Genomic DNA, 9,337 nt, shown 5'->3' with positions numbered 1-9,337 from the left:
GACGGCGACATCGCCGGCGGCGTGGAGCTCTCGGCCAAGGTGGGGCTAAGGCCTAGAGGTCGAAAGAGACCCGGGAAGAAGGGGGAAACGACTCGGGGGCTCACCGCGGTTGCAGTGGGCGTCGAAGCGGGCTCGGGGACGCGCTGGAGACGGCGAATTCGTCGGCGACGGTGGTCGGAGCCCGAAGAGGGGAACGGCGACGTGGCGGCGATGCAGAGCTTCCGGAGACCCGTGGAGCGGTGGGAAGGAAGAGGAGGTCGAGGCGGAGCTCCTGAGCTAGTCGGGGGACTGAGGGGTGGCCGGAGATGGCTGCTATGGCGAACGGCGGCGACGGTGGTGTTCGGCCGTGTGAGAGAGAGAGCGAGGGAGAGGAGGGGAGAGCCGGGGGAGAGTGAGAGAGAGCAGGGGGGAGGCGTGGCGTCGTCCAGGAGCATCGAGGCGAGGAGGGGAGGGCAGGCAGGCAGGGAGAGAGGTGGCGTGGCGCGGTGGCGGGCGCGCGCGCCGGCCACACTCCCCTCCCTCTGTCGGGACGAAGACGACAGAGGAGGGAGGCGGCTGGGCCGCCTGCTGGCTGGGCCGGCCAGCTGGATGGGCTGCACAGTGGAGGAGCCCAGGTAAGCTTCTCCCTTTTATTTTTTTCTGTTTTCTAATTTCTGACATTTGTTTTGATTTAAATAATATATTAAATCATTTATTTAACTTATGCCAATTTTTGCAGGAGCTAGATATATTATTCCAGAGCTCCTTTATAATTGGCATAATATTTGGACATATATTTATATATATAGAAATATATTTCCAAAGCAAATATTTATGCCTTAATTCCAAATGCCCAAAATAAATGTCCATGAGCCACTAAAAATATTGGTTTGATTTTTATCTCTGTCCAATATTTTCAGAGATCAACATGAGCATTTTCTTGGACCCTTTTGGAGAAATTTTTATTTGGGTCATTTTCAAAATGATTCTGAGGGTTTCACAGATCCCCATTTCAAGTTTCTGGTGAAAGAGTAAACATGATGCAACACTCTAATGCATGACTAGCTAGGGTGTGACACAAAGATGGTACTAAATAACAATTATTGAGGTTTAAAACTAATCCCATAGGTAAATGTAGAGGTAGCATGCCGACGGCGATCACATCGACCTTGGAACCATTCCCGACGCGCATCGTCACCTCGTCCTTCGCCAGTCTCCGCTTATTCCGCAGCTCCTGCTTTGAGTTACAAATATGAGCAACCGCACCGGTATCAAATACCCAGGAACTACTACGAGTGCTGGTAAGGTACACATCAATAACATGTATATCACATATACCTTTGGTGTTGTCGGCCTTCTTGTCTGCTAAGTACTTGGGGAAGTTCCGCTTCCAGTGACCACTTCCCTTGCAATAAAAGCACTCAGTCTCAGGCTTGGGTCCATTCTTTGACTTCTTCCCGGCAACTGGCTTACCGGGCGCGGCAACTTCCTTGCCGTCCTTCTTGAAGTTCTTCTTACCCTTGCCTTTCTTGAACTTAGTGGTTTTATTCACCATCAACACTTGATGTTCCTTTTTGATCTCTACCTCCGCTGATTTCATCATTGAATATACCTCACGAATGGTCTTTTCCATCCCCTGCATATTGAAGTTCATCACCAAGCTCTTGTAGCTCAGTGGAAGCGACTGAAGGATTCTGTCAATAACCGCGTCATTCGGGAGATTAACTCCCAGCTGAGTCAAGCGGTTGTGTAACCCAGACATTTTGAGTATGTGCTCACTCACAGAACTATTTTCCTCCATCTTACAACTGAAGAACTTGTTGGAGACCTCATATCTCTCGACCCAGGCATGAGCTTGGAAAACCATTTTCAGCTCTTGGAACATCTCATATGCTCTGTGTTGCTCAAAACGCTTTTGGAGCCCCGGTTCTAAGCTGTAAAGCATGCCGCACTGAACGAGGGAGTAATCATCAGTACGAGACTGCCAAGCGTTCATAACGTATTGGTTCTCTGGGATGGGTGCTTCACCTAGCGGTGCTTCTAGGACATAATCTTTCTTTGCAGCTATGAGGATGATCCTCAGGTTCCGGACCCAGTCCGTATAGTTGCTGCCATCATCTTTCAGCTTGGTTTTCTCTAGTAACGCGTTGAAGTTGAGGGCAACATTAGCATGGGCCATTTGATCTACAAGACATATTGTAAATATTTTAGACTAAGTTCATGATAATTAAGTTCATCTAATAAAATTATTCAATGAACTCCCACTCAGATAGACATCCCTCTAGTCATCTAAGTGAAACATGATCCGAGTCAACTAGGCCGTGTCCGATCATCACGTGAGATGGACTAGTCATCATCGGTGAACATCTTCATGTTGATCGTATCTTCTATATGACTCATGCTCGACCTTTCGGTCTTCTGTGTTCCGAGGCCATGTCTGTACATGCTAGGTTCGTCAAGTCAACCTAAGCGTATTGGTGTGTAAATCTGGCTTACACCCGTTGTATTCGAACGTTAGGATCTATCACACCCGATCATCACGTGGTGCTTTGAAACAACGAACCTTCGCAACGGTGCACAGTTAGGGGGAACACTTTCTTGAAATTATTGCGAGGGATCATCTTATTTAAGCTACCGTCGTTCTAAGAAAATAAGATGTAAAACATGATAAACATCACATGCAATCAAATAGTGACATGGTATGGCCAATATCATATCGCTCCTTTGATCTCCATCTTCGGGGCGCCATTCTTCGTCACCGGCATGACACCTTGATCTCCATCATCATGATATCCATCATCGTGTTTTCATGAAGTTGTCACGCGCACGATTACTTCTACTTCTATGGCTAATGTGTTTAGCAATAAAGTAAAGTAATTTACATGGCGTTATTCAATGACACGTAGGTCATACAAAAAATAAAGATAACTCCTATGGCTCCTACTGGTTGTCATACTCATCGACATGCAAGTCGTGATTCCTATTACAAGAACATGATCAATCTCATACATCACATATATTTCATTCATCACATCCTTTTGGCCATATCACATCACAAGGCATATGCTGCAAAAACAAGTTAGACGTCCTCTAATTGTTGTTGCATATTTTTACGTGGCTTCTATAGGTTTCTAGCAAGAATGTTTCTTACCTACGTAAAACCACAACGTGATATGCCAAATTCTATTTACCCTTCATAAGGACCCTTTTCATCGAATCCGCTCCAACTAAAGTGGGAGAGACAGACACCCGCTAGCCACCTTATGCAACTAGTGCATGTCAGTCGGTGGAACCTGTCTCACGTAAGCGTACGTGTAAGGTCGGTCCGGGCTGCTTCATCCCACGATGCCGCCGAAGAAAGATAAGACTAGTAGTGGCAAGAAAATTGACAACATCTACGCCCACAACAAGTTTGTGTTCTACTCGTGCATAGTAACTACGCATAGACCTAGCTCATGATGCCACTGTTGGGGAACGTTGCAGAAAATAAAAAATTTCTATGCTTCACCAAGATACTTCTATGGAGTCATATAGAAACTAGAGAGAGGAGTGCATCTACATACCCTTGTAGATCGCACGAGGAAGCGTTCAAGAGAACGGGGTTGAGGGAGTCGTACTCGCCGTGATCCAAATCACCGGAGATCCTAGCGCCGAACGGACGGCACCTCCGCGTTCAACACACGTATGGTTGGGAAGACGTCTCCTCCTTCTTGATCCAGCAAGGGGGAAGGAGAGGTTGATGGAGATCCAGCAGCACGACGGCGTGGTGGTGGATGCAACAGCGATCTCGGCAGGGCTTCGCCAAGCACAACGAGAGGGAGTGGTGTCACGGGAGGGAGAGGGAGGCGCCAGGGGCTAGGTTGCGGCTGCCCTCCCTCCCGCTCTTTATATAGGGCCCCTAGGGGGGACGCCGGCCGTAGGAGATCCAATCTCCAAAGGGGGGCGGCGGCCAAGGGGTGGCTTGCCCCCCAAGGCAAGTGAGGCGCCCCCACCCCTAGGGTTTCCAACCCTAGGCGCAGGGGGGGCCCAAGGGGGGGCGCACCAGCCCACTAGGGGCTGGTTCTCCTCCCACTTCAGCCCATGGGGCCCTCCAGGATAGGTGGCCCCACCCGGTGGACCCCCGGGACCCTTTCGGTGGTCCCGGTACAATACCGGTGACCCCCAAAACTTTCCCGATGGCCGAAACTGAACTTCCTATATATAAATCTTCACCTCCGGACCACTCCGGAACTCCTCGTGACGTCTGGGATCTCATCCGGGACTTAGAACAACTTTTGGGTTACCGCATACTAATATCTCAATAACCCTAGCATCACCGAACCTTAAGTGTGTAGACCCTACGGGTTCGGGAGACATGCAGACATGACCGAGACGCCTCTCCGGTCAATAACCAACAGCAGGATCTGGATACCCATGTTGGATCCCACATTCTCCTCGATGATCTCATCGGATGAACCACGATGTCGAGGATTCAATCAATCCCGTATACAATTCCCTTTGTCAATCGGTACGTTACTTTCCCGAGATTCGATCGTCGGTATCCCAATACCTCGTTTAATCTCGTTACCAGCAAGTCACTTTACTCGTACCATAATGCATGATCCCATGACCAGACACTTGGTCACATTGAGCTCATTATGATGATGCATTACCGAGTGGGCCCAGAGATACCTCTTTGTCATACGGAGTGACAAATCCCAGTCTTGATTCGTGCCAACCCAACAGACACTTTCAGAGATACCTCTAGTGCACCTTTATAGTCACCCAGTTATGTTGTGACGTTTGGCACACCCAAAGCACTCCTACGGTATCCGGGAGTTGCACAATCTCATGGTCTAAGGAAATGATACTTGACATTTGGAAAAGCTCTAGCGAAACGAACTACACGATCTTGTGCTATGCTTAGGATTGGGTCTTGTCCATCACATCATTCTCCTAATGATGTGATCCCGTTATCAATGACATCCAATGTCCATAATCAGGAAACCGTGACTATCTGTTGATCAACGAGCTAGTCAACTAGAGATTCACTAGGGACGTGTTGTGGTCTATATATTCACACATGTATTACGATTTCCGGATAACACAATTATAGCATGAACAATAGACAATTATCTTGAACAAGGAAATATAATAATAACCATTTTATTATTGCCTCTAGGGCATATTTCCAACACAACGGTGGCCGGGCATGATCCGTGTGAGGTGCTCGTGGACCAATCAGAATGCAATAAAGGCCTTGATGACTTTATGACCATATAAATAGGTCGTAATTGATTAAAAATAAGTTTTTTTGCAGGAGAAAAGCATTTTTCATTGTTGAGGTATAAAAAATAGTTTTTTTGTGATGAACCTACCAACTCTATGTATTAGACCAAATTTTATGTATAATTGACCAAATGATTTTATGTAAAATGCTTTTGATCCACGAAAAAATCATTTTCCATTTTTTGAGTGCCCAAAATGAGCTTTGTTGTGAAGAACCTACCAAATATTTTTTGCAAAATTGTACCAAATCAATTTTCTAAAATACTAGGCCACATTTAATATACAATTGATCAAATGGTTGGGTGTCAAATTTTTTGATCCACCTCTGGTGAAAAAAGACAAATTCCCGCCGATTCAGTAGGAAGCGGGTCAAATTTGAACTAGAGCTGCCTCATAGTTTGCTCTTTGTTTTTTTCCAAAAATAATTTCTACTTACATAAGTACCTATTTAATCAGAGAAACATCAAAAGTTTTGTAAGATTCAACCACTAGCTAGGAACGGTCATTCCCGCCGTTTTGACCGCATTTTGAAACAGGCATAAAAAATTCAAAAAAAATCAAAAAATTGGGAAACCTTCATATTGTGTCAATATATGTGGCCAAGTTCCCAGGAAAAATAACAAACTTGTAATACAGCAATTATTTTAAAAAAATGTTCTCAGAAACGAGCTATACATGTGGAGATCAATGGCTTTCAAGCCAAATGATCCATCTTATGGCCAAATTCATGGCATAGTTTGTTAAAATGATCTCATATTATGCACAACGGTGCATATTGGAATGACAAACAATGTTGCTTAAGGGAATTTCCATTTTCTTTGGACGAAAAATTCATTTTCCATTTTTCGAGTGCCCGAAATGAGGTTTTTTTGTGAAGGAACTACCATATATTTGTTGCAAAATTGTACCAAGTCAATTTTCTAAAATACTAGGCCATATTTAATATACAATTGATCAAATGTTTGGGTGTAAAAAAATTTGATCCACCTCTCGTGAAAAAGACAAATTCCCGCCGATTCAGTAGGAAGCGGGTCAAATTTGAACTGGAACTGCCTCATTGTTTGCTCTTTATTTTTTCCAAAAATCATTTCTAGTTACATAAGTACCTATTTAATCAGAGAAACATCAATAGTTTTGCAAGATTCAACCTTTAGCTAGGAACGATCATTCCCGCCGTATTGACCGCATTTTGAAACGGGCATAAAAAAATCAAAAAAATTGGGAAACCTTTGAATTGTGTCATTATATGTGGCCAAGTTCCCAGGAAAAATAACAAACTTGTAATACGGCAATTATTTTAAAAAAGTGTTCTCAGAAACGAGCTATCACGTGTGGAGATCAATGGCTTTCAAGCCAAATGATCCATCTTATGGCCACATTCATGACATAGTTTGTTCAAATGATCTCATATTGTGCACAAGGGTGCATATTGAATGACAAACAATGTTGCTTAAGGCAGTTTTAATTTTCTTTGGATGAAAAATTCATTTTCCATTTTTCGAGTGCCCGAAATGAGGTTTTTTTGTGAAGGAACTACCATATATTTGTTGCAAAATTGTACCAAGTCAATTTTCTAAAATACTAGTCCATATTTAATATACAATTGATCAAATGGTTGGGTGTAAAAAATTTTGATCCACCTCTCGTGAAAAAGACGAATGACCGCCGATTTAGCTGGAAGCGGGTCAAATTTGAACTGGAACTGCCTCGTAGTTTGCTCTTTATTTTTTCCAAAAATGATTTCTAGGTACATAAGTATCTATTTAATCATAGAAACATAAAAAAATTCCAAGATTGAACTACTAGCTAGGAACGGTCAAGCCCGCCGTTTTGACCACATTTTGAAACGGGCATAAAAAATTCAAAAAAATCAAAAAATTGGAAAACCTTCGCATTGCATCATTATATGTGACCAAGTTTCCAGGAAAAATAATAAACTTGTAATACGGAAATTATTTTAAAAAAGTGTTCTCAGAAATGAGCTATCAAGCCTGAAGATTCATGGCTTTCAAGCCAAATGATCAATCTTATGGCCACATTCATGGCATAGTTTGTTTCAAATGATCTCATATTGTGCACAAGGGTGCATATTGGAATCACAAACAATGTTGCTTAAGGGAGTTTTCATTTTCTTTGGACGAAAAATTCATTTTCCATTTTTTGAGTGCCCGAAATGAGGTTTTTTGTGAAGGAACTACCATATATTTGTTGCAAAATTGGACCAAACCAATTTTATAAAATACTAGGCCATATTTAATTCACAATTGACAAAATAGTTGGGTGTCAAAAGTTTTGATCCACCTCTGGTGAAAAAGACAAATTCCCGCCAATCTAGTAGGAAGCGGGTCAAATTTGAACTGCGACTGCCTCATAGTTTGACTTTTATTTTTCCAAAAATCATTTCTAGTTACATAAGTACCTATTTAATCATAAATACATGGTTTGGTGGCGATACATCGAGGTTTGGACGGTGGACGAGGGCCCCAACTCTAGAGCGCGTAAACTCGCATGCCCGCCGCGTGGTCACCGCGTGACCGTGGCGTTGCCATGTGTTCTGGGCGGCCTAGGCATGTCTAGTGGGTTGGGAACTCCCTAGGTAGGTGGTAGGAAGAAAATCACAACATAATATTCTCATGAGGAGACAGGTCGATGCTCAAACATGAATAGGCAGCCAAGTGTTTGATTAGCGGTACGGGAAATGCACATGGATAATGGGCGTGAGTTTTGGCTGGGGATGATCAGTTACTAAGAAGACTGTCTTCACAAATTTTCAGCTCAAAAGAAGGAGCCTAGGCGGTACTTGCTTTGGAAAGTACCACACTGGACATAAATACGAATGTTGAAGATGGGCTAAAAATAATGAATGGATTGAGCTGGCATTTGGTGGAGGATGGTTATTTGGGTAGAGGAAAGCACTGTAGAAAATGGATACCATTTAGACATGCCAAAATGGTACTTCCTTCACAAAGTGCTGCTCTAAACAGAATAGGAAAATGAAAATTGTTGAGTTATTTTTGAGCTAGGCAAGGAAGGTTTTTGACATGTTTGATGAAGATATGATCCAAACAATTTATGAGAATTTTTTGGGAATTTCGGAATAACAGAAATATAGATAGCTTCACAACCTAGGGCAAAAATTGACACATGGACATGACACATAAGCAAAACTGATGAGATGGCGCCTAGTCATCATAACCCACCACAATCTACAAGGCTATGACCATCTATATTGGTTGTTAACAACTAGAAATAAGGCAGTGGACCAGCACTGTTTGCTTTATGACCATTTCGTGTAAGGAAATTGTGATCTTTCTGACCAAAATGGTCGCAATGGTTTAGGGTTTGGAGCCTCCCGAACAGCTTTTGACCAATTGGTCTCAAATGGTCATAGATCTATGACCAATTCTTCCAGGGTCACTGACAGAAGGTCACTAGTTGACATATTTCTTGTAGTGCATTTGCAAGTCGCATGAGCACCTCCCTGCTCGATGCCCTCAAGTTTTCTCCGAGCGATGTAACAAATTAGGGCACCTTGCTTCAGTCTGCATGACTTTCCTTCCTTGGGAGTGCATTGCTCCGATGTGTGCTTTTCAGTCTAGGGGCAGGGATTTTATTACATTCATGATTCCTGCACGGCTAGTCAGCTTAAGGAAAGATCGAACAACATTGTTGTGACCATTGTTGAGGGGGAGACGTCGACTAGATAGATGGAACTAGACCTTTCTGATTACTTAGCCACGGGATGGCGTTGCTCAGCTCATCCCATAGGCCCTGGCATGTTTGTGGTGCGATTTCCTAATCCTCGAGTTGTTGCTCAAATTTGTTATGTGGAACAGTTACTATAAAGAAGAGAGGTGCTATTATCCATGCCACCCCTTGGTCGTCTGCTGTGGGATCGAATGGGGTGATGGAGGTAGCTTGGGTGAAAATTAGTAATGTGCCTTTGGATAAAAGAAGTGAGAGGAACCTTGCGTATGTTGCTTCATTGGTGGGAGTCCCCTTGAGATAGATGCAGCAACCCTACACCGCCCTGCATCTGCTCGTGTGAAATTGGGGTGTAGGGATGTGGATGCTATACCAGGGGTGGCAG

Source organism: Triticum dicoccoides, chromosome 7B, assembly GCF_002162155.2.
Source record: "Triticum dicoccoides isolate Atlit2015 ecotype Zavitan chromosome 7B, WEW_v2.0, whole genome shotgun sequence".
In the NCBI taxonomy this organism is placed as follows: Eukaryota; Viridiplantae; Streptophyta; class Magnoliopsida; order Poales; family Poaceae; genus Triticum; species Triticum dicoccoides.
This window is presented reverse-complemented; position numbering follows the sequence as displayed.